This window comes from Strigops habroptila, chromosome 5 (genome assembly GCF_004027225.2).
Source record: "Strigops habroptila isolate Jane chromosome 5, bStrHab1.2.pri, whole genome shotgun sequence".
NCBI classification, from domain to species: Eukaryota; Metazoa; Chordata; class Aves; order Psittaciformes; family Psittacidae; genus Strigops; species Strigops habroptila.
The window spans coordinates 30,881,501-30,906,329 of NC_044281.2; the positions used below are offsets into that span (position 1 = coordinate 30,881,501).

Consider the following 24,829-nt stretch of genomic DNA (forward strand, 5'->3'; position numbering starts at 1 on the left):
AGTGCTATGTGTGAGGGGAAACATTTTCTTCATGTGGTAGTCCAGTCCTCTACTTCAAGCAAGATGTGATTTAGGAAACTGTTTTTGACAGCTAATCTGCCAGGGCTCACACTTTCCTGACAGGGCGATGAGAGGAACTGTGTAACCTTATTAGGGAAGCAGAGCTGTTCTCTCTGTGTGTCATTTCTTCCCCCCAGAGTAGATTAAAACATGGGTGCCTAAACAGGGAGGATTATCCTCCTTGCTGTTTACCCTGGCTGTAAAAGATTTGTCCTTCTTTAACTCTCAGCTGCTGCTTGAGAAAGCACTTTTTCTTTGCTTTTTCTTCTTTCAGAAAGATGATAGAAGAATACAAGACACTATTGGGTCTTTTGTGCAAACTGACTAGTCTGGTCGTCCAGTGCTTAGTTCCAGAAAACTTAGTATGAGGAAATGAAGCTGTGCAACGGTAGATGTCTGGGAAGGCATCTTGCTGCTTTTTTCCTGAATAGATAAGGCATTTAATTAAGCTGGCAAGCCTTCAAAGCAGAAAATACTGTGCAGCTGTCAGCCTTTAGGGCTTTTTGGAAAGATTTTGTGATTGATCTGCATATTGATCTCTTTCTTAAAAACATAAATCGTGTCTCTACTGATCTGACAGGAGGTGGTTGCAGGGATAGCAGAGGGAGTTTGGCCTTCTGAGCGGAATGCCTTATTTGGCTGCTGTGGCCTCTTCCTTATTCTTCTGTACATTGTAGATACGCTGATTGTTACACACAACCAAAATAAGTTCATAATATGAAGTCCAGAACTTGAACTAATGCATCTACATTTCTATAATGGTATGTTCCAACTTTTTCCTGCCAGCTCATAGAGAGACACATTTTTCTGAAGAGAATGTTCCATCATTTGATTTAGTGTCGGCTACTTGTGTAAGCTTGCATGAGCTAGAGTCCCATGATCCAGTTCACTGGGCACCATTTCAATGCAATGAACACAGACTGTCTCTCAAAGCATTTGTGGTCACCTCAGTTGTATTTATGTAACTAGGAAGGAGTGGAAGAAAAAACATGTACTTCTTCAACAATGGTTTTACTTTTAGCTAGAAACTGATAGGAGAACTCTGCTGAAGCTTTTATTAAGAGCCCAAGTTTTGTCCGAAGTTGTCTTAAGAGACATAAATGAAAAGAGAGTGAGATTTTTGCATTTCAGCTCAGATTGTATTTCTTCTCATTTCCTTTGTTTCCTTACAGTGTCTTGGGTGGGGGGAGGAATCGTGTAAGTTAGTCTTGCTCTTATGAGTTCTTCAGAAATCCTGAAACTGCTTTCAGAAATGCAGTTCTTGTTTGGTTTTGCAGGGAGAGAGTTGGCATTTGCTTTTTTCCTTTTTTACTTGTGGCTTTTTTTTTTTTTTTTTTTTTTTTTTTAGAAAAGATAGCAATGGATGAGGATGTATTGTACTGCTTAGGAGGAAAAAGTGATCTTCATCTCTTGATGGACCATCACTGCAGTTGAGAAGAAGGTGAATTGATAGTAATGGTAGCATCTGTAACATCCTGTGTCCACTCTAGGTCGTCATGCTATTTCTCTAAATAAAACTGTGGTAATGAAAAAACAGATTTCCAGTAATTCTTTTTGGTGTTAGGACCATTAGCAAGAAGTGGGAATACCTAATGTATTGTAAGATTGTTCATTCATACAAAAAAAACCCCAAAACACCAGAACAAACAAAAAACCCCGACAGAATGAAAAAAATGCACTATCAGTTTAAGCTTAGCTACTGTGTACAAGTTAGTAAAAAGAAATGCCTCAGTGCTAAAGATTTGTTCAGTCATTAATGATGATGTCTACAAGAGCAGACCAAATGGTGTCAAAACAGAGTAAAGGAATTAACAAAGATAGCATGTATTTCTGAACCTATTCCCATTCATCACTGGCAAAGGAGAGGTGGTTAGATCTAAAAGTAGTTAGTTTGAGACATTTTGCGTATGTGTGAATGAGACCTTTATGTTTCTGGATTGTCAGTTCTGTGTTATACTTGTGCTCAAAGGCTATTCTTGCTTGGTAAAATGGGGTGAATTCTGGGTTAGTGACTGATCTCAGAGCCTTGTGCCAGCAGGTTACTTGCTTTTGTAGCAACTGGCTTTCCAGTGCCAGATTACAGGTCTGAACAGCCATCCACATTGAGGGTTACCACAGATTGGTGTACTCTTGTTTCCTGTGTTGTAAGAGCCTGTCTCCAATAACGTCACTGAGATGGCTGGATGTTGTAATTTCAAAATTTGAAGTAAACTTATGGCAACCATTTATAAATTCTAAGCTATAAACTGAAGATATTTATCAAAGAAAAAACAAGCTGCCTTACCAAATTATTTTCAAATATTGGAGAGTTTAAATAATTTGTCCTGCTCTTTAATGTCAGCAGAAATAGGGAAAAATCATCTTTGTCTTTTGGAGAGCAATTAAGGCTGTATAAAGACACCAGGTATGCCAAGTGTTATTGTTTTATAGCTGTACCATTAGAGGTTTCACGAAGGCCAGTACACGCTAGTTCATTGCTTCCAGCAGTGTTAGAGGTGAGGCAAGTCAGATGAAAATTGCAAAGCTACAATTACATGGAATATTTTCATAAGGTGAGATCTAAATTTCGTTGGTATTCTATTGTGCTAACTGAAAATATGTGACTGAGTCGGGTCTGCTTATACCAGCTGACTGGTAAAGTCTGTAAAGAACTCTTTCTTAGGAAAATAACCGATTTGTATGGTTGTGCAAAAAGTTGAAGTAAATTATTAGATGTTATGCAGCCATTTAGATCATGGTTTAAAGTGGAATTACTTGAAACATGGTGGAAATCCTTAGAAACATTAGCAGTAGCCAATATTTAGGGTCAGATTTTAATTTAATTGCAGGATAAACATATGCCCTGCCTTTAATGTTCTCTGACACACATAAAAAAATAAGGAATCCTTATAAAAGGTGGGGAATTTTTAGCCAAATTCTGTTTACATATCACTGAGTAATATCACTGGACCTGCAAAAAATCCCACAGAGCTTTATGGCCATAATTAGGTGTGCCGGTTGTCCTTTTTATTTACATATAAGTAACAACACAGAAGCACTGGCTGTAGTGCTGAAAAAGAAGGAAATAGAAAATTAGCAGGCACAAGAAATGAGCTGGATTTGCTTTCAGGAACAGCAGTTCCAGGATTAGGTAGAGCATGTTTGATAGTCAACTGGGTGTGTGCCCTTTGGGAAAGAAGGCAACAGTCAAGGGCAGAAGGCAGAGGAAGAGCTCCATCAAAGATGGAGTCAAGAACCCCTCTGCTACCACTATCTGTGACTTAAGAAGGAGTGGCAGGGGTAAATATTGGAAGGAAGAAAAATCAGCTGGTAAAGGCAGGCATTTATTCTAGTCCAGGTAATGAATAACCGACACCTGCAATGGATCTTAGCAATGGAGGGAGAAAGGAAGGTTAGAGCTGGTGACATCACAGAATAACTCATCCTGCCACAACAGCAAGGAATTCATGAATGCCAGGGAAATGGGGAGACTATCAGCTGTACAGGCAGGAGCTAAGTGAGCAGGTGAGCAGAGCCTTGCAAAAATCATAAATTAAAAACTTACCTAATTCTCTAGTAGGTGAATCTTTTGTATTAAAATTATGAACATTGAAAGCAGAATAAGCATATATTGAGCTCTGTGAATGTGAAGTGTTTGTACTTCCTTCAGGTATGCAAAGGGTAGTAGTAAAGGCCATATTTTGTAAACATTGACATGATGATTACATCAACCGTGATGAATCTTTCCTTAGAGAAATAATGAATGTGAAACAGGCTTAAGAGTGGATATTTAAATCTGCTTTTAAAAATAATAATTAAAATTGATTATTTGAAGCAGTTTAAACCAATGTCTTCCATAATGTATGGAGGCATAATACAGTCCATTGTAGTCCTAGTCTTTGAGGTGTTAATTTAATTACAGGCTCAACTTTTGCCATAGCTGTAAGGTTCCTTATATTTGTTATGCTACAAGTCCCCCTGAAAAGCAGGGGGTTTTAACAAACACCTGAGTACCTAGCAAAGTTTTTAAAAGACAAACAATAAAAACCCCAACAAACCAATCAACAACAAATTGAAACCCATAACCACCCATAACCAGCCACTCTGAAGTACATGGATGTATTTGGTGGTATATACAGAACACAAGGCTTTTTGTATAACAAAAAAGGAAGGGAATGGAAAACTGAAGTCCTGAGGAGGGACAGGAAAGCAGTCTTGGCATATATGGGTTTTGGGAAGGCAGTTCTTGGGGATTGGCATGGCTACAGCAAGCTGAATGCTTTGATGAATAGGCCAGGTAGTAGGGGTGTGCTGTGAAACTGAAAAGAGGGCTGCTGTGGCCAGGGAGGGTGTGAGCTTCCTGACAGCAGGTGAGAGCGGCTTTGCCTCAATAGGGCAACTGGTGATGGTGAGACAAACCTTGCTGTCTCTCAGTGGAGAGCTCCAACTTCTCGTAAGATTTCAAAAGCTAACTTATTTCAGCTTGGCGTATGCATTAGTAGGTTTCTAGCCACAACACATTATGAGAGATTATCCTGAGTGAAAATTTAGCCCTTGTGATGAGCAGGAAATTTTATGCTTGAACTTTCTCTCCCACAAGAAATGATGGTAGAGCGTAAGCATGTAGGTATGATTTGTGACTGATTAAGATAAGAGCACTTAGGTTTTCATGCACTTCTATTTTATTAAAAAGTCAAAATATTTCTGCCAAAAAGTAGGCTCATGCCTTACAAAGAAATAGCTGGGGGCAATCAGTTAAACAGCTGTAACAAAAAGTGTTGTTCACCTATTACCAGGTCATAATAAAGGAAAAATGAGACTGGGGGAGAACTGCTTGAGAGAGAGAAAGGCATGGGGGTGGAAGAAGGAAAGAAAGCAGTATGAAAAGAGAGCAGACTCAGGGGCAGAAATGGAGGTGACTGTGAACACGAGGTGAGGATATATTTTAAAAGCTAACCTAAATGAGTGTGATTACTGGCACATATATGCTGAGTAGGGGGCACAGGCAGCTGGCAATGGCAAAGGTTATAGGCAGGTTGTGTGAAATAAAGGTTAAGAATCAAAGAGCGTAAGACTAAGGATAGTTTCTCTTATAGAAGGTGAAGTGTCTTCAGCAGAATAGATGAGAGTATCTAGGCTGCAGATACTGTACACACTGGAGAAAAGAAAAATACAGAAATTGATCGTTCTGCCACACTCAAGTAGCAGTCACTGATCCTCTCTGATCTGAGGACCAAAACCACTTTGCAGGTAACATCTTCCTATTTGCTTGACCAAAGATGTGAAGATGGTGGCAGTCTCCTTTGGTAGCAAGCAGACTTGGAGGTTTGTGGGCAATACTTCAGACTCATCTGGCAAAGTCCTTTTGTGCTCTTTTTGGCATAATAGGTTTTAAGCAAGTTTGTTGTTTTGGCTTCTCCAGAGTCAGAAATACAAGAGCAGGCTGAAAGGCAGAGGCATAAACCGTTTAAAACTGTTCCCCTGGGCGGACAGCAGAGCTTCCCACCACCTGCTTCATTGCATCTCTGTGGGGTATTTGCGCATGCAGCGATAAGTGTGCAGGTTTGCTTCATTTCCCATCACAGTAGCTGGAGGGTTTGGATTGTGGTAAGAGAGGAGACTGAGCAGCAGCCTGTCTTTTTCAAGCAGAAAACAAATGGGGCATCGAAGTAGCACATGCTGCTTTCTTGCTTGGGGTGGATGGTATGATTACAATGCAGTTATCTATGTTTAAAAAAGAAGTCTTTGTAAACACTCCTGTTGCCAGTATTCTGTTGTAAATATTTCAGAAGAAAAATGTTTCTTTTTTTGAGGTAGGTGTTGGCAGCAGCTGCAGTGCATTTAACATTCCAACATTTTTCCTGTTTAATTAAATTAACATAGCTGGAAGCGTCAGTAGCCATCATGTGATAAGGTTCTCTAATGCAACTCATAACCCATCTTACCTGGTTACCTTCCTCTTCTGTATTCACTTTTATTTCTTACTGCACACGTGGGAAGAGAAGGCAACGGTTCTAGTCAGTGCTAAAAGGACACGAAAAATTCTTTGGGTATTGTTGCAGTTTACCCCCAGTCAGCAACTGAGTACCAGCCAGCCTCTTTCTCACTCCCCTCCGCTGGGATGGGGGAGAGAAATGGAAGGGTAAAAGTGAGAAAACTTGGGGGTTCAGCTAAAACAGTTTAATGGATAAAGCAGAAGCCATGCGCACAAGTAAACCAAAACCAGGAATTTGTTCACCACTTCACAAGCACAGCTTCATCAAGCCTAACAGTTACTCAGGGAGACAAACACCATCACTCCGAACATCTTCCTTCTTCTCCCCCTGGCTTTATATGCTGAGCATGACGCCATGTGATCTGGGATATCCCTTGGGTCAGCTGTTCCAGGTGTGTCCCTTCCCAACTCTTGTGCACCCCCAGCCTGCTCGCTGGTGGGGTGGGGTGAGAAGCAGAAAAGGCCTTGGCTGTGTGTTAAGCACTGCTCAGCAATAAGGGAAACATCCCTTTGTTAGCAATGCTGTTCTCAGCACAAATCAAAAATACAGCCCCGTACTAGCTACTGTGCAGAAAATGAACTGTACCCAACCAAAACCAGCACAGGTATAAATTCTTAGTGGGTTTGTGTTAATATATGCCTTTTATGAGACTCTTTTCATTTCTACTTCACCTTCATGTTTAAGGAAGAAAGCCAGTTGGGTGAGGCAGCTGCCATTTGAAAAGGCAGAACTGAGATGCACTCATGATGTGATCTTCCTTTTTTATATTTCTGGCATTAAATAAGATATGCTGATATCAATAGTCATTCCTTGGGGGTTGGGTAGTGGATGGTAGTTCTTTATTAACAGAGAAGCATGAGAAGACCTTGAGTAATGCAAAAAGCTTTAAGATAGTCGGAATAGGTTACAAGATTTTGTGGCATGAAAGTTTTAACCATTTATGATTAGAGAGACTATGTCTTTTGATTACAAACGAGGTGGGGTTTTTTGTTCTTGGTTACCATTAAAACATTCTGTTCACATGGTGGCTACCTATGTATGGTTATGCAAAGTCACAAAACTGACTTGCCAGTAAACCAAGGCCTTTCCTTTCTTTTGCCTTCAGGAAAACCAAAGCAATACAGCTTTTAGAAAAAATCTTTTAATGGTGTTCACTGTACATCTTTTGTCTTTAAAAAGCAGGTTTAATTCAACTAGAAGCATATGTAGCATCTTAAAACAAATTACAGAGGAAATGTTATTTCTTGCTTTCAGACTCCACATATGCCTCCCCTCCTGCCCCATCTTTCCCAGACATTTCAGTAGGTCCTGGGAGTCTAAAAAACAAAGGTGGGGGGGGAGGAGGGGAGGGTGACCCCAAAACCCACATAATGGAAAATGTGGCTTGGAGTCAAGTTGGTAGAAAAAGGTCCACTGACTTTTCTACAATATCCTAAATTTTGGTCGTGTTAATTTCCTAGATTTTCAGTCTTAAATACATAGAATGATAAGAGACTTCAAGATTTAAGTGATATTTGATTCAAGATTTAAAAGTGCAGTGGGTTGAGTTCTGTAGAATTAGGCATATATTGGTTTTACTTTCTTAATTGTCAGAGCCATACTAAGAATCTATTAACTGCTTATATCTAGACTCCCTTTGCAATGATTATTGTCCTGTGTTGTTCAATGTCTTCAAGTATACATGAGCTTGCCTAGAACTTTCTCAAAAAGTGTAATGAAGATAAAATACTGTAGTCACTATGTAAGATATGTACTTGCTTCAGTGCTACCATTATGCAGCCTGATTGAATGCTGCAGAAAAACAACTCTCCTACCTATTCTTTCATGTGCTTTATTGACATTTCAGACCTTCTGCAAACCTTAGAGAGTGGGCTAACTAGCTCATGAAATTTCCCAGCTGTTTTACATGGTCAGTTTAGGTTGTGTTTTGTGTCTGCTATTTTTCCTTGAAAAAGATCATGTCTCCTTGTTCTCCACTATCTATGCAGGTATTTGGTATACACAGTGAGATTGTCACTGCTCAAAATCTCTCACTGGATATTTTGAAAGAAAAGATGTAACAAAACCAGCAGAAAAATGTCCTTTTTAACCACCACTAAGGAGAAAATTGCAAGGGCTACATGCTGTGTGAGACTTTCAGCACGACTTGCTTGCCTGTACCTTTCCTTCTTGTGTTTTGTAGTCGCTTTGCTGACTGTGAATTACCACCTAGTCTGCTTTTTTCCTATTTAATTAATTAAATTTGACTTAATATGTGGAAGAATGAAACCAGTTTGTAAAGTCACATGTCCTATCTAAAAAAAAAATATCTCATTTTCTTCTCCGTGACTCCTCTCATCCTGAGCTTTGCTGTCAGGTGGTGCAGGAGTTAGGGGGTAACTACTGCATCTTTACAGGATTATCACTTAACCTAGAAAACCGACAACTTCCATCTTGAGATCTTGGTGTAGGTTAACACCCTATATAGGAAAGTCACTTGCTATGTTGGTAAAATCAAGTGAGTACTTTCCTGAGCAGGACTGGACAAAATACAGTCAAAGATTTTCCTGAATTGGAGTGGGACAGGCTGTGCCATGTAACCAGCACAAATGCAAGTTTGAAATTCTTTGGTAACAAATCAACCTTGGACTGCTAAAATGAAAAGCTGCTGATGGAATGGAAAAGATTATTTGAGGAAAGCCAGGCTGAAGAGATTCTGCTGTTACCAGCTTGGATTTTATTCTATGCTCAAAACTCTATGGGCCAAACTTTCCTCTCCATTTAGAGTTTGTCCAAAGCAACATAATGTTTCTGTTGGTATACATTTGATTAAGTTAATAAAATGGACTGCAGGGATGTTTCCATGTCAAAAATAATGCTTCTAGTTTGCATAATTAGTTCTAGTTTATATATTTTATGTAATTAGTTCTTTTTATAAATCAGCGAAGTGACAAAATCTATTTGGTAGTACTAATGACTATCCCCTTTTTAAAGGGGTGTACAGAACTTCTCAATAAATTAAAAAATCGTTACTGTGTTAAATGGCAAAACTGTTGACTTTAAAATCACAACAGCTCACATCCATATGTTTCAAGTATTCAAAAAAAGCCTGAGATCATAGAAACAAAATCAATCCTCTGTCGTCCCATTCATTTTTCTCTATATCACTGACTGAACTGTAAAATACTTTCTGAGAAGCTTAGTACAGTCTGAAAAATCAAGGTGTGCCAACAGTGAGGCAGGGATGTTCAAAAAGCACTTTCAAAATAGCATTATCTGTAGCAATTGTTGGTAGTGATTTGATCCTGGAGCCTTGCTAATGTCAGCCTTGGCACAAAAAGACTGTCAGGTATTAGCAATCTTTACAATACTTAGATATTTCTAGGTAAGAATCTAGAAATAAGCTTTTGGGGTGAAAATTGGTAGATAAAGGGGTGAGCTGATTTGGAAGGCTGTTGACCCAGTGCAAGAAACAAGCCAAATCCAAAACCTGAAATATGAAAACTTTGAAATTTGGGGAGGGGGAAAAGGGCAATGTATGTGCACCGGAGTGAAGCTGCCTGTCCTGCTGCAGTTCCAAGTCTGAGTGGCTTGCAGGTACCACTCCCAGCTTTTAAGGCTACATAGCTCAGATCATATTCTGTTTGTTGAACCTTGATACTGTGTTGAATTTGATGGACTTCTTAAAATTGATTGTTAACTGGAATCTCTGTAACAGACTTAATTATATGATATAATAGATACTGAGAAGTTAATAATAAACTCAGAAATCTGCTGCTTAACCAGCTGTCCTGTTAATTATGTTAACAACACATTGGCAATTGCTTTGATTTAAACACTCTGGGTTTGGTCTGCCTTTTCAGTTCCAGTTCATTGTCTGCACACCTTTATTTCAGGTGTGCTTGCTGCCCTTCCAAGCATGCAAAGGAGCACACAAGGTCACCTAAGAAGGCTGTTGTGAACCACACACAAACACTCTCCATTGCAGCATCCCTGTATACTCTAATACTGAAAAGCCAGGTGCTCCTTTCTAACTGGTAGGACACTCTCTAATGCAGCCAACTGCTGCCTGATTTTGAGTAAACTACTTCTCGTAATAGGAAGGGCTGTTTCATTTCATCCATTGAAGTGCAATACAAAGGCCAAATCTCCACCCATTCTGAACACAGCATTCCTTTCATCTGCCTTATATAAAGGTAAGGTTGCGCTGGAGGCAGATTAGAGTGCTTGTTCAGCCTCAGTAAAGACATCTGGTCCCGTGACTAGTTGGAAAGATGAAGCTCCTGGTACTTTGTGAATTTTTGTTTGTCTTTCTTTTGTTTCTCAGTGCATTTACTGCAGAAGGTACAGTATATTCTTCTAACACAGTCGTATCCTTTCTTATTCTTTTCTTTTGTGATATAAAATACTTATTCTCTATGTTGATTTTAATTAAAAGAAAACAAACAGAGCTTGACAACTGGAAAGGAAAAAATGAATTTAGGAAAGGACTTAGACTGCAGAATGTGGTTGCATATCAATGCTTTGATTTGTACAGATAGTAGTGTTTCTTCTGTTACTGCTTGTTGCATGTAGAACAGCATGATTAACTTTTACCTTAATCTGTGTTCTGAAACCTGCTCCTCTGAAAAAAGTCTATTACTTTTCCAGTAGATAACCATCTGCCAATCTAAAAATAATATATTTTTTCTGAATTGTGAGAAACGCATTAATGGAAAAAGTTTCTACCCTTATGGAACAAGGGAATATGAAACATTCAGGTCACCAGAACTGGAGTAAATGAGAGGTTCTTCATAGAACAGTGAAACAGGGGAGGGTAGCTCTTCTGAACTTCAATCAGTCTTGACTTGTTTTTTAACCACTGGTATTCCAGTCTTTAATTGCAGAATTCCCTTGTGGCACCCAGTAACCATTTTGCAGTATTCTAAAGTGTGCAAATTCACAGAGTAGTTTAAATCTTAAAACCAGGTTTTTTTACATCTATCTGTAGCCGCATCTCTGGAGATGTCATTCTGGGTTTGCAGGGAGACAGTTTAGTAGGATTTATAAATTGAAAGGTGCAACTTTTAGAGTTACCTGTTCAGATTTGATGTTTGATGTTGTAAATCTTGGAGACCTACCATGATTGTTCCATGTGTTTATTTTACATAAGATGTAAAGAATGAATATGAGATAAGGAAAAACAAATAAGCTAAACGTTCAAAGGTCAGGAGCAGCAGATTTGCCATGCTTTGTATTTTCTAGACATCTCATTAGAATCACTTTATTTGTAAATATGCGTGTGGAGAAACATGTGGAAGTTGTCTTTCAAACTGGTCAAGTAAGCTGCCCAGTTTTCTCGTTTACTGGAGTCTATTCTGAGTGGTAGAGCTGTTTGCCAGAGCTGTGGTACCTGGAGTTCTTCTGCTCCCTTTGCATTTTCTACTTCTATTTATTCAGGCTTCCCAAACCCATTGATGAAAACGTAAGGAAGAGTGCAAAGGGAGTTGGAGAATTTCTAGATTTGTCTTCAGGAGCATAGCAGAAGTCTGTCCGGGAAGGACAGGAGACAGCAGTACCCTGTAAATCTAAATGAATACACTCAGCATCCCGTAATAATGCTCCCTTTTTATTACTGTGCATCCGAGGGGTTTGGTGCTTCAACGAGTCAAAAGGTGGATAGAAAGTGTGCAAAGGACACTGCTCCTTATCCATAAACACACTGATGGGAAGGTAGATGTGCCTGGGTGTGCAAGATGAATGTACTTTTTGTGTAAAACCTGTTACATCAGAATGAAATGATGGTGACAAGCTACTTCAAACCTCTTAGATGCTAGAGCAGCCACAACCACTAGCCTTGGCTGTAGAACCGTGCCACAGGGATTTCCAGAAACATTAAGCATATATGAGATTTTGTTTCTGAGATATCACCTACCTCTGTCCTTTCTGGTCTACCTCAGCTCCAGTGTCAAACATTCTTCTCTCTTTAACGTGTCCAGTACATAATGTGCCAAGTGCAATCAACAGCTCACTTATTTAGGTCTAGTAGGGAGGGAATAATTAAATGGCTTTGCTCATCCAAAGTAATTTATTCTACACTCCTGTTCATATGGACACGGAGATATGCTTTTTCCCTCTTGGTAATCTTTTATATTTTCATTAAGTGATGTAACTATAAAAAAAGTGCAGAGTTTCCTTCTTAGGTTAAAACAGCTAGAATTTGCCGCTTGTATTGCCTGCCAATATGTGACACTTCAAAGGGTAAAAAGTCTTCATGTATCTGGCGTATGTACTAGTAATGATGGAAAAGAACAAATTAATTCACATTCCATGCTAGGAATGGGAATAAATAAATAAATACAGCTGTGCACAGATGTAAACATCAGTCATGATGATGTTTTGTTTCACAGATCTCTCTGTTCAAGGATTTCAATGGTAAATATGGTAATTAAAATGTCTGTGGACTCTAACCCATTTAGAATATATATGTACAGCTATTTGCATTATCTGTCTCCACTGGTAATGTATTCTTTTTCACCCTTAGGTCGGAAGGTTAAAGAAGTCAGTCGCTCAAAACTACTCAAACTCAACAAAAAAGTGCATAAAGGTAATTAGATTTACAGTTTCATTGCATTAATTAGTTAATCATTATAGATAAATCACAGCATGTAGAGGTTTTTCTATTTGAAAACTTTGCAGAATTTTCCATGAAGGTATTATCTTCATTGTACTGCTGAGAAATTGTTCTCTTTTCACAATGAACTTATTGAATGCTTGGATTGGGAAGAAATAAGAGTAGAAGAGAATCTGTTTAGTGCTCACAGTGTAAAACAATCAAGAGAAATATGATCTAGTCTGAACAATGCATAAAGTGTTCATATCACTTCCTGCTTCCTGAAAGGTTTTATTCTTGTTTTGAAGGCAGGAAAAACAGTATCATAGCATAGTTCCTCATTAATAAGAATAGTCTGCAAAAGTCAAGTTTTATCATGCCTTGGCCTTGCTGTATTCCATCACTGTCTATTTGTGGCTGCACCCATCTCCATGTTTTGAGACATCAACCAAAGCGTGATTCTTTAAATTTAAATTTAAATTCCTAAAAATAGTTTTTGAACCCACAGCCCTACCAGGAACAAAAATTACCTGAGATGGAATTTGTCCTAAATTTGCGTGTCTAAAGACTGCACAAGTAGAAGTGCACTTGCATTGAAGTACTTGGTAGTTTTTTCAAGCCAAATGTGTTCCCTGCCCAGAGTAAGTGGAAGGGGAAGACCACCCTGTAGTGTTCTGAGACCATTTATTCTGAGGGGAAATACAGAAAAGCCACAGCCTTCAAAGTGAGGGCAAAGCACTTTATTGCTTTTTAAAGTAGCCACATTCTGGATGGGAGTTTAAAATGGTAGTTTTCTTTTCAGAAAACCAATATCTTCACTGTCTGGGTCTTAGGGTTGGTTTTTTTTTTCTTTCCTTGTTTTCTGAGAGGCTGGTGTCTCACTGTGAACTGGTGTTCAGATGCAAATACTTCCAGCTACAAGCTCAGTAATCCTTGCCTATGTACCTCTTTGTTTACTTAAAATACCCTGTGTACCTGCACAGGGCTGAAATTATCCTCATTTGCTTGGCTCTGGAACAAGGTAATGCCGTGAAGGAGTAAGGCAGCTCAGAGTCAACTTAGCTCCATGTTCAAATGAGCAATCAGAGAACTAAATCCAGAATTAATTTTCTCATTCTGCTTAGAGCTACTTTTGATAGCAAAACGCAGATTTGCTGTGGAGTCAATGTTTTCCAAAGTGGTTATTGGAATTTCTGCCATCATATCAGTGCTTTCACTGTATAAATATGACAGTTATATCTCTTAGTGATCTTGTCCACTTTCGTATATCCTTACTATGGTGATTTGGCACTGTCATTAGTCCAAAACTGCTCAGTTTACTTCTTTCTGTATGTCCATAGTGTCCCTAGTTTCAGTAAGACCCCAGTAAAAAAGCCTAAACCACAAACAAGTTTGGGATAAAATGATTAGGTATGCTCTTTAGGATAACAACATCTTAAGTCTTAAAGTTTCTAAAGTCATTAAAATGGCTAGCTGACAACTTTCACTAAAGATATGGAATTTGATCTAAAATAGTCTATTTCCTGTTTGCTTATTTACCCTCTTCTAATCTTTTCATCATAAAATGACTAATTTGAAATTCCCAGCAAATTCATTCCAGCTGATAAAATACCTTAAATGCTCTATTGCTTTTTGTATTTAGGTAAACCTAAGTGGAAATCCTTGTGCTTCTCTGTGGTTTTCCTTTAGTTTGTGCCTTTCCTTCCAGTATCCAAGTGCTGAATCATGGGCTTTGTTTTATAGGCATTCTCCTATTGGTATTGGGAGCAGTGAATCATGGGCTTTGTTTTATAGGCATTCTCCTATTGGTATTGGGAGCAGTGAACCCATTTCGGAGTTATGCCTGTGGGTCAGGGGTTTATAGCTCTTTGGGGCTCCTTTCTTATTTAATTGGTAGGTGTAGTAGCAACTGAGAACTCCAGCTACGAACAGTCCACGGCAACAACAGTGGGTTCCCAGCCCATCCAAAAGGACTGGGGAATGCAATGCTGAATGCACAGAGGTGGCTGTTGTCACTCTTGGCCTGAGAGGGATGACATGCCCTACCTGGCGAGGCCTATAACCTTTCCAAAGTACTGAGATTTCTTGCAATGAGCATGGTTATTACTTTTCATTCTGGGGTAGCTTCTGCTATCTGACAAAATAGGATGTTTTAGGTTTTTTTCAAGGAACAGGCATGAAATCTCTCTGATAAAATGTGCTTCCAAAACAAATGCTCCTTTGAAAGCAGGCTGCTGTTCCCTGTGGGTAGAATACAGTGATACTGGTCTCGCAGAGCAATGGAAAGTACTATGTTGAAGGGAAGAAAGAAGTAGAAGGGAAGCACTCCATTGAACCCTGTAAATTCACCACAACGATCTCTTACAAAAGGAATCTGAAATGTGCTTCACTTGATGATTTTTGCACGTCCCCTGTTAGACTCTGCCCTGGTTCTCTGAGCACTTAGACATGCTTACTGTAACCATCTCCTGTCCCCAGCTGCAGCCAAACCTGGTTTAGGTCAGGGATTGCTGTTTATCTGCTTTTGCACAGGGTGCCCCTGTCTGCTGCGCATGCCTTCTTGTCTCTGTTACAAACCTGCTTATATGAAAACGCGTGATCTGAATCTGTTTTGACTCTTATTGAGAGGCAGGTGTAAAATTTTAGGCCTAATGCAGCAACTGCCCAAAGCTAAACACAGTGGTTTGTTTCGTACGCAGTTATGGACTGGAATTGTCCAACATTAGCTTTGTTTTGTGTTGTTATGAGATTTCTGGGTGACTTGTGCTTCTGTGGTGCTGTCTGTTCTATAGAAACGTTACTTTATACAGTGTTTTTTCCAGGGTTACTTTGCGCCATTCTTTGTGCCGGCCACGTGCCATGGGGAAATTGCAAAGCCACTTGGAGCCTATCTCAGTGTGGTTGAAGGAGGATGGTAATTTAACCATACTGGCTGCTTTTGAAGCAAAACCACTGATTTTCTAGAACATTGTTCTTTCATCAGAAACAATTATTGTCCCAGAAAGAGAATGTTTCAAGACAACGTCAGCCTGTGGCTTCTGTCCAGGCAAGATGGGTGAATGTGATGATAGTAAGGGGAAGATACTGTTGATTGTGGGACTCAAGCTCAGGAGAGACAGTAGCACTGCCCCTGTGTCTAGGAAGACCTTCATCTGTGGAAACTTCCAGCAGCAGCAATCATGCTTTCAGTGATTGTGCACCCTTGGTACAGAGAGAAAAAGCTGCTGTGAATGGTTGATCTCCAGCAATCTAGTGACAAGGAAAAAAGAAGAAAATTACCATCACATCCATTTTTATTATCCACCCTCATAATCTAAGCCTGCCCATACAAACACAGCTCAGCTTCAGGTATTAAAGTTTTGTGCCGTGCTCCACGCTCCCAGTTAAACAACTCTTTCTGTTTTCTCTCCTTTCCATCTTTGTTTTACAGGTACGAATTTCAAAATCATTCCAGTGGAAATGAGGAAATACTGCAAAGCTTGTCCTCAGAAAGCCCTTAAGGATGCTCCTGGACCCCTTCCACAGTTAAAATGAGCAGGCTGAGAGCAGGATGAAAAGCATCTGCCTGCTGACACATCTCACAGTGCTTTACTTCGTGGAGGGCCCTGCTTTCACAGACAGGACATGAGTGTATATTACCTTTATTTTTTCATTTGGGAAAGGCTTCAGTACTATTTATTCATTCGCTTGGGCTCCGTCATCTTGATAACATTAGCCTGGCAGCTAAAGAGTCAGGCAAAGCTGTCTGGCTGCCACTGGAATTCATGTCACTTGCATATTCCTCTGCAAACAGGGATTTAGCTCCTCAAATGAAAGGAGGAGGAGAGCTGATTGAAGAGCTGGCTGAATCACTTTATTTAGCATTTTTCGATTGCCTGAAAGGTGGTAAAGGACTGATGTTATTGTTTCTAGTTATTGGTGTATATGCATATTTAACCTTTTCTATGAATGATTTATTTTGTATTGAAAAAAGGATTGTGTTTGTAGCTAGGCACATGATGATTTTTCCTGCAGCCTTTGCTCTCAGTGCTTGAAATCCATTTGAAAGTAGATTTCTAGCAAGTGAGAAAGAGTTCATAATTTAAAAGGGGCTGAGAAAGTAGATAAGCAGGCTGTTAAAATAGTGGTAAAGGACCAGATTTGAGTAAAGTGGTAAGCTTTTGTGTATTGCCTCTGAGGGTTTAAATCTGACTTTTAAAGCAAAGGGGCCTGTTTAACTTCCTAGAAGAATGTCATCAGGTGGTTATTAAACAGCATCTTGAAAAGTGTTAAAGCTAATCAGGTTAAATACCTTCCTCCTGAAGTCAGAAAGCATCTGTTCTTTCAATACACCTGAGTTGTGTGATCACCCCAATAAACAAAATTTGCTGGAGCATGAAATAAATGCTAAGAATAATACCAAAGGGCTGAATAATAAAGAAACTGAAGCATGCTCTGCTGACGTCATTAGCAGTGATTGGTGTCTTCACTCACGTATCTTTTTTCCTCTCCTAATTGTCCTCTGCATATGCTATTTCTCTGCCTGGAAGTGGATCCTTAAAACAGAATTATTTGGTTGTTCATAAATTCATTGTTCCTTCTAGTGAATATGAGGAGGAGTAGAAAGATTTTCTGCTTTTGAGCAAACTGCAGATTGGAAATAGTAATTTTTCCCTCAGTACTCATAGTATTACTGTTTCTCTTAAAATAATTTTCAGTACAATAGGAATGGTCTCAGTGCCCTTCAGAATTTGGGGGAGTTGAATGGGGACAGTCAGAGGCCTGTTGTAGCCCACACAGGAAAATGCAATACCCAAGGGTCACATTTGTGGGTAGTTACATGAGGCCATGCTCTCACTGTCAATGTTTCTATCGTAATGAGCAATTGAACCTATTTCTGAGTCTCCTATGTGCTTGTTATTATTTTATTTTCTTATTAGTTTTGAGATTAGATAGATCTGACTCTCAGCTTCCTATTTTTGAAGAGCTGACCATGCATAGCATTTTTACATCAAGTATGAAGGAGCTGCCAGTTCTCCTCGCAAGATCTTTGAGTCAGGAGGTCGGTGAAGCAGCTATGTTTGATTGTTCTGTTGCTGATCACTGGGCCAACACATTTTATTTCTATTTTGTCTTTTGTAGCTCACAGAAGGAATCTGTAGAATACAAATGACAAGTAAATGTGAAGAGAATTTTTGGTATTAAATGTTTGCAGCAGGTTTTTACTCTGTAAAATATGACCATGTGTGTTTTCAGCTCTATATAAAGCATTGCTAACAAGTATGAAATTTTCTTTTAGATCTGAAAAATGCTGTATGATTTTTCTCTCTGCCCCACACTCTCCAATACGTGTGCTCCACACTCTCCAATCCTCTTCAGGCAAAATGTTTGATAGCAAAAACATAAACCCCAAAGACCACTAGCACAATTAAAAAAATTCTATGGGTCTCTGGAGGGATCCTGGGACAACATTTAACGCACTTCAGTATTTTTACTCTCTAAGTTTCCCTGACTGGCCTCAACCTAAGGTTAAGGGCTATTCAAGTTAAAGATGCTACTTGTGTGAAGTCCCAGTCTTTGCTGAACAAAATAAAGCAGATATTCTCAAATTATTTCAGCATAGGTTGTGACTGTTGCCCAAACATGCTTTTTTGTTTCATCTAGAGGTATCAGGATGTCATGTGTCAGCCCTTGAAGGTGATTCCTCAACAGAGTTCGACTTTTATATACCAGGCTGTTTTCCCCATGTGATAGAACAGAGCTACCAGATCATGGCTTCACTTACAGGCATCTGTTCTTCCTTTTGTTTTCCTTTCACTTCTACATATATTTATTTGGTATTACCTGAGGAGGAACATATATTTGCTCCGTGGGTTTTCAAAGTACACAAGCTGTATGCATATATAAAGTAGTAAATTTAGCTTGTCCAAGCTGACAAAAGTTTTGGGTTGGGTTGGGGTTTTTTTGTATCTTGTGTTTTTGTGTACATTTGGCTGTCAAACAAGAAAATTGCACAACAGGAACAATAGTTCCTTCAAAACCCAATAAAGATGTTTTTGAAGCATTTCTATGCCTGTCAGAACAGACTAGATCCTCGTGTGACCTTGTGAACTAAATGAGCCTGGTGGCCCCTCATTTTGTTTAGAGCTTAATACCACCAGCAAACCCCAAATCAGTCTGTCTTATTTGGCACTTATTTGTCAGGAGCAATGGGGAAATGACCCCTGCTGTCAGGGAGTGTTGGTTGGTGCAGAGGCAGGTTTGGGGATCTCTTCTTTCAAAGTGGATAATAAAAGAAATAAAATTATGTGTTCTTTATACAGAATGTATTCCCAAAAGGTCTAATGGGTGCTTTTGCTATTGGCTTTTCAGCCCTCTAGACTGTGTGGCAAACAACTGATACAAGGGCCTAGGTATGGTTGAAGCATTCAGGATTTTGGCTCTGGAGAAGTTCTGTTTATCCAGAGTATGGACTATAACGGCAACTTCTTGGAATTGCATTTGCTAAGGAAAACTAAAATTCTGCATGGACAGTGTCATCTCAAATAATAAACTCAGATGAAACATAAAAGCAGAAGGATAAATACTTCCTGTTGTAGATATACATGACATATAAGATACATATAAAATAACTCTTGTCAAAACTGAGTGGAAAACTCCTGGTGACTTCAGTATTCATTGGATCAAGTCTGGAGATCTGTTGCCTGATTCTATTTTGTCTGACGTTGCTACACACACACACTGCCATGAATAGCTATAGGAAAGTATTGTCAGATGGTGAACGCAGATCAGATGCATATACCTTTTTACTGCAGTTTTTTCTGAGAAGAATTTGGCCAAAGCTTAGCATTGACTTTCTCCTCTTGTAGGTGGAAGGTGAGGGGAAAACCCCCTTCCTCATCACTCCTTTTTTTGCCTCAGATCAACCAGTTCTTATCAGATGTGAGCAGTTGTCTCCATCACGGCTAATCTCTCTGCAGGATTCATTAAGTATTCTTTTAATTGCTGGTGGGAGGCAAGAGGGCTCCTTAGTCCTACATGAAATGACACGAACAAGGGTGTTGTTTCCAACCCATGTATGTCTGTGATTCCCAGTAGCCCTTCAGTATTATAAGACTTAGAGTAGCCATTGGATAACCTATGTTGGTTTTGAACACACAACAGTCTTGTCATGCTTTGCCTTTTAAGCTTAGAGGAGGGGTATTGGCACAGAAGGCATTCCCAAAACTTACTTCTGTTTTCGATATCTCAGTGGTGGGAATATCTGCCAGAAAATGTCAGTGTCTGGACATGGATTTGTTCAAGTTGTCATTCAATCTTTGTGCCAACATTTGTCGGTGTGTTTCAGATGCACTGGCTGGGAATACCTTCAGATGTGGGGGACTTAATTCCACATTTTCAGGCTGATGCTCTGCAAGGGAGTGGCTAAGGCCAGAGATTTGCTGTAGGATAAGCACCTTACATTCACAGTGCCATCTGGTCAGCCTCTTTCAGAGGCTTTCAGCATTATCAGAGAAATCAGGTCACTGTGTGCCTATGACAGATCCTAAACTGAACATGACTTGTCTGTCTCCTTCAGCCTGACATAATCATAAAAATCTCTGTAGTCACAAGAAGCTGTCATTCCAAGCCCAGTTTCCATCAGAAACTCAAACTGCATACAGGATGTTAGTTCAAGAGCTGGTTAGTCCCAGCTGGCAGTACAGCACAGATACTCACAGGTGGTGATTTAAACCTTATATAGGAGGCATTCAAAAGTTCAGTGCATTCAAAAGTTCAGTGCACACAAAAATGCTTGTTCCATGGATGGTTGTGATTAACTGCCCACTAGGCACTTGTACAATCTCTTAACTATATTAATGTGCACATGCATTTGTATTAAGTGCAGTGCAGTCAAAGCAACTAATATATCCTGGCTAATAGGATCTCCAAGTCCAAAAGATAAACAGCAGCAGCGTTTCCCTCACTTGACTGGCAAGATGGCACTTTAGCGCTTAGGTCAGTGAAGAAAAGTGGTTTTCTGCTGGGTTCTGTAATGTTCTTTGGCCATCAGCACTGATCCCAACCTCAAGGTGGGGAAAAAGGCATTCCTGAGGCACTGTTCAGTTAGACTGTAGCCCATATAGCTTGCCTGGTCTATGAAAATCAAATCTCTCTATCATGGTCTTAAAATCAGCTCCCACAACTGAAGTGCACTGGAAAATGCTGTCTTTGCTAAGTGGGTCCTCAAGACAAAACTTCCTGTTTGCATTGTTGAAGAGCCCTGTCTCACAGTCAGTGCCAGCTGTCTGGTCTGTTAACTGGGCAAGGCTAAAACCTATTTCCATCCTTGAATTTTCCCTAAGAGATCAATATGCCTGGGAAGAAAGATGTTGTCATACAAAAAGAAGTGTGAAGAAAAAGACATAGCATTTACAAATGCTATCCGAGAAGCAGCGAGATGGATGAAAACAAGATTCTGAGATGAGATAATGCAGCAGTGTCTGCAAGTCCCTCTTTAAGGTGTTCTTTTCAACTCACTGGCTTTCCAGTTGTTAACTTTTCATTACTTGGGAGACAATAAATGATGGCAATTGTCGCTGAGCTCTTATCTTGAAGTGGTTTGAATGTACGAAGGTTAAACAATTCATCATTATCCTTTGACTTAGTTAAATATCTACCGCTATTGCTGCTTTCTTCTGCAAAAATCTTCAGGTCAGTGGTTGATGAAAAGATATTAAAAAATCTGAGCTGAAGTTACGTCTAGCAAAGCACTATGTGCATGGTTGACCTTAACCTCGTAAGTTCCACCTTTGATGACCTTTGGAAAGAACTCTCCTAGATATCCACCAATTTAAGTATAGACTCAACAGTTTTCAAAACAGATCCTTAAGTCTGAGAAGTGAAGTCAACCTGCTCTTTGTGATGTTATTATAAATGTGCTTTGCACCTTTTCCTGTGTATTGAAAAAATTTTCTCTATGCTTCCTTCCCCAACTTTCTTTCCATGCTTTCTTCTTTTCCTACACGTTTTTACAGTTTTTGATGCCAAGCCTTCCTTGCTGGCTGTTCTCACTGACTAGAAAAGTCATCTTTTGTCTCTTGGCATGATGGTCCCCCACCCATTCTTTGTCTGTGTGAGATCTTATCTTGGATATTCTTCTGCTGTCTGAATTTCCTCAAGTTGTTCTCCTTGTGCTAAACTACTTTGACTCCATGAATTTCTGTTCATGAGACTGACTGGAGTGCACATTGTCAAAAAGATGTAGCATAAAATAGTGCTGCATTGCATTTGTTGTTTCTAGACGTAATTTTTGTACCAAGGACAGTTTCAGTTGCAGGATTTGAGCATCTCTGTTTCAAGATACTATTTAATCATGTTAAAGTCACAGTATGAGTAGAGATTTTTCTGTCATTTCATTTGTGTTTCAGCCTTCACTGCAATAACTTTGGATCATGTAATCTCAGTTACCAGATGTGGAAATGGAAGTCTGTTCTCAGATAATTTTATTAATTTCTCAAATAAAAATCTATTGTTGAGATTCTTCTTATATAGTTTCATTGATTTGTTTTATTGACAGATTATCGGAAAAAACAAAAGAAATAAACACAATGCTTTGAGATAGAATACCTGAAGATGTGGGAGGAAACAGTAAGAGCGCAGGTAGTCATAGGAGACATAGGTAGAGCTAGTAAGCATGAAGAGCTGACCTCTGGGCTTTAGTGAGGTTAAACTATTTATTTTGAGAATCAACATATGTACAGGACTATTGGCTGTAGAAGTCTCTCCAGGCAAAGGCTAGACAGTTGCTGGGAAGTGTTTGTGGGAATAGAGATAGTCCCACATATTTCTGAGGTAAGGTAAATTGCCTCAAAGTGGAGTATTTAGGCCTCTTGCTATAGATAGAAAATTTGCTGAAATGTATCTTGCTTTCTAGGTTAAGGACAAGCACTACTTTGGTCTAAGGCTACCTGGATGCTTAGGCTTCTCCTTGTTACAGCAATGAAAGGCTGAGGTATGCTGTGGGCCAGTTGAACCTCCCAGATCCTAACAAGGTAAGTACCTTGGTACTTAATCCAGTTTGAGAGTTGCTGAGTTGTGGGATTCCCTTCTGAGAATGTTAAGGCTCACATCTGCACTCCAAAGAGACGTCATAGGAAGACCCATCTGCAACCAGGGTGTCACACATTTATCTGAGTAAAATCCAGGTAATCTACTGCACCAGCCCCCGTGGCTGAAGTGCTGGTGTGGTCTAGAGCTGATTTCTAGCAAGGGCTTTAGTTCACCTAATGGCATTTATGCCATTTCTGTACTGAGCAGCTGAGTTTGGTTATACATGGCAGTGAAAGGAGCATGTTTATTTTTCATACATCCCCTGGTTCAACAAATCATATAACTGCCATGTAAGCAGGGCATCTTTACAGTGATGCCCATGGCATGCATGCCAGCCAGAAGATTTATGGGAAGAACACAAGCATTTCTTTGCTCTGCCTTGACAAGTCTTATTTTTCTCAGATACACCAAGTAAACTATAAAATCTTGATTCGTTTGTTATTCACACCCCACCTCTGAGTTATATGTCATCTTTTACAGGCAAAACAATGAACAGTACTAGTTCTTCCATAAATAACTTGGACTGTCTGTTGTTAAATGACACACTTCAGATCTGTGTCATGCTCTGTGGCACCACATCCATCAGAGATCATGCTGCTGCAGTGAATGTAGGCCACCTAAATATACCTGGATATTCTAGCGACTATTTGCTTTTTTTCTGTCCCTGTCAAAACAAAATGAGGAGGGTGATATGTAGCTTCCAAAGAGGCAAGGTTACTGAATTGTAAATGGATTTTGCAGCAGTCTTTAAAAGCCTCTAACGTAGTAAAATGGCATAGCAGGAACTTTAATTACCTAGCAGCTGTGGCAAATGTTCTCCTTTCCCCAGTTACCTACAGCACCTTTTTTGCAAACACTATAAAATGCTCCTTGGCAGACTACAACCAGGATGAGCTGTACCTGAGATGAAACAATGAGAGCATTACTTCTTTTTCCTAGGCATTCCCTAAAGCTTCTCTGCTGCTACTCGCAGTCAAGGACAATAACTCAGGATGAATCATGCAGGCAAGTGCTCCAAGGTGCTTGTTTTGCAGACTAGATTTTTTTTCTGAGGGGATGATAGCACTGTCTCTTTACCTATATGGAAGAAAAACCTCACCACAGTTTGCTGGGAAGCACTTTGACATCTATTTGAAAGTCACCATGGAAATGCTAAAATTGCTGGATTCTTGGTGTCTCCTCTCTCTCTGTTTCCCTATCATTGTCATTTCTTAATTCCTTTGGAGATAAGGACATCACAGCTGTGGTTCTCTCATGATAGCATTGTACAAAACTGTAGCATGTCATTAAATATATTACGGTATGCAAAATAACAAGGCTGCCTGACCTCACAGGATGGTGTTATTCATTTTTTAAGACCTCTTTGTCTAAAGGAGCCCTGGGTACATCCCATTCCTAGGCCATTACCTTACCGTGTTTGCTCTGTTACTTGGGTCACTTCTATTGGTTCCTGATGAGTTACAGTAAGTCATTTCTCACAGTTTGTGCCAAGCAGAAATGATATCAGAGGTCCAGTAAACCAGGGTCCGCAGAGAAATAAAATTGTTTTTCTTTAGATATATATGTGGAGTTTGGCCTGTAAAATACTCTCCCAGCAAAAGATTCTTCTCTGACTCAACTATATCAGGCCATTTAAGGAGTTAAGGACAGGAAAATCTGACATTATTCTGTGCCCTATGAAATACCACCCATACATACCCTCATAATTTGGTCTCTGTCTGTGCATGCTTAAACAATGAAGTGTGTACTTCCTCCTTCAAAGTCTGTCTTGTAACCTCACGATAACACTTCACTAGCAGTTACTAGAACAAGACTGATGACTTCCTTCTAGCTTTTTGTGGCAGTGGGAGTGAACACAGGTGTTTTTAGTGCAGGTAGACTTTCAGTTTTGGTTCATTTTCTTTAAAAAGCTCTCACACTCAGATTTGGTCATGGTTTTAAAGTTCATTTTCACAGGTATCAGATTCTGTAGAGATATGATTGTATACCTGCTCTTTTAGAAAGCCTTGCTATCCATTTGGAAAATATGAGAAGTTTCTTGCTGTATTTATTGCTTTGTATGTCAAGTGTATATGGGCTATACATATGGGACAGCCCAGCTGTGGTTACAGCTATGTTAACAGCTGTAGGTTACAGCTATGTGTCTGTCTTA

General features: G+C 39.6%; 1 long non-coding RNA gene across 1 annotated transcript; it reads left to right on the top strand.

Annotated features, from left to right (window-relative positions):
- Window positions 1-11,125: 11,125 nt before the first annotated feature.
- LOC115607902 lies at window positions 11,126-20,352 on the top strand. Its single transcript, XR_003991386.1, has 2 exons — window positions 11,126-12,600; window positions 16,037-20,352. It is a non-coding gene; the product is annotated as an uncharacterized LOC115607902 (long non-coding RNA).
- The last annotated feature ends 4,477 nt before the right edge of the window (window positions 20,353-24,829 follow it).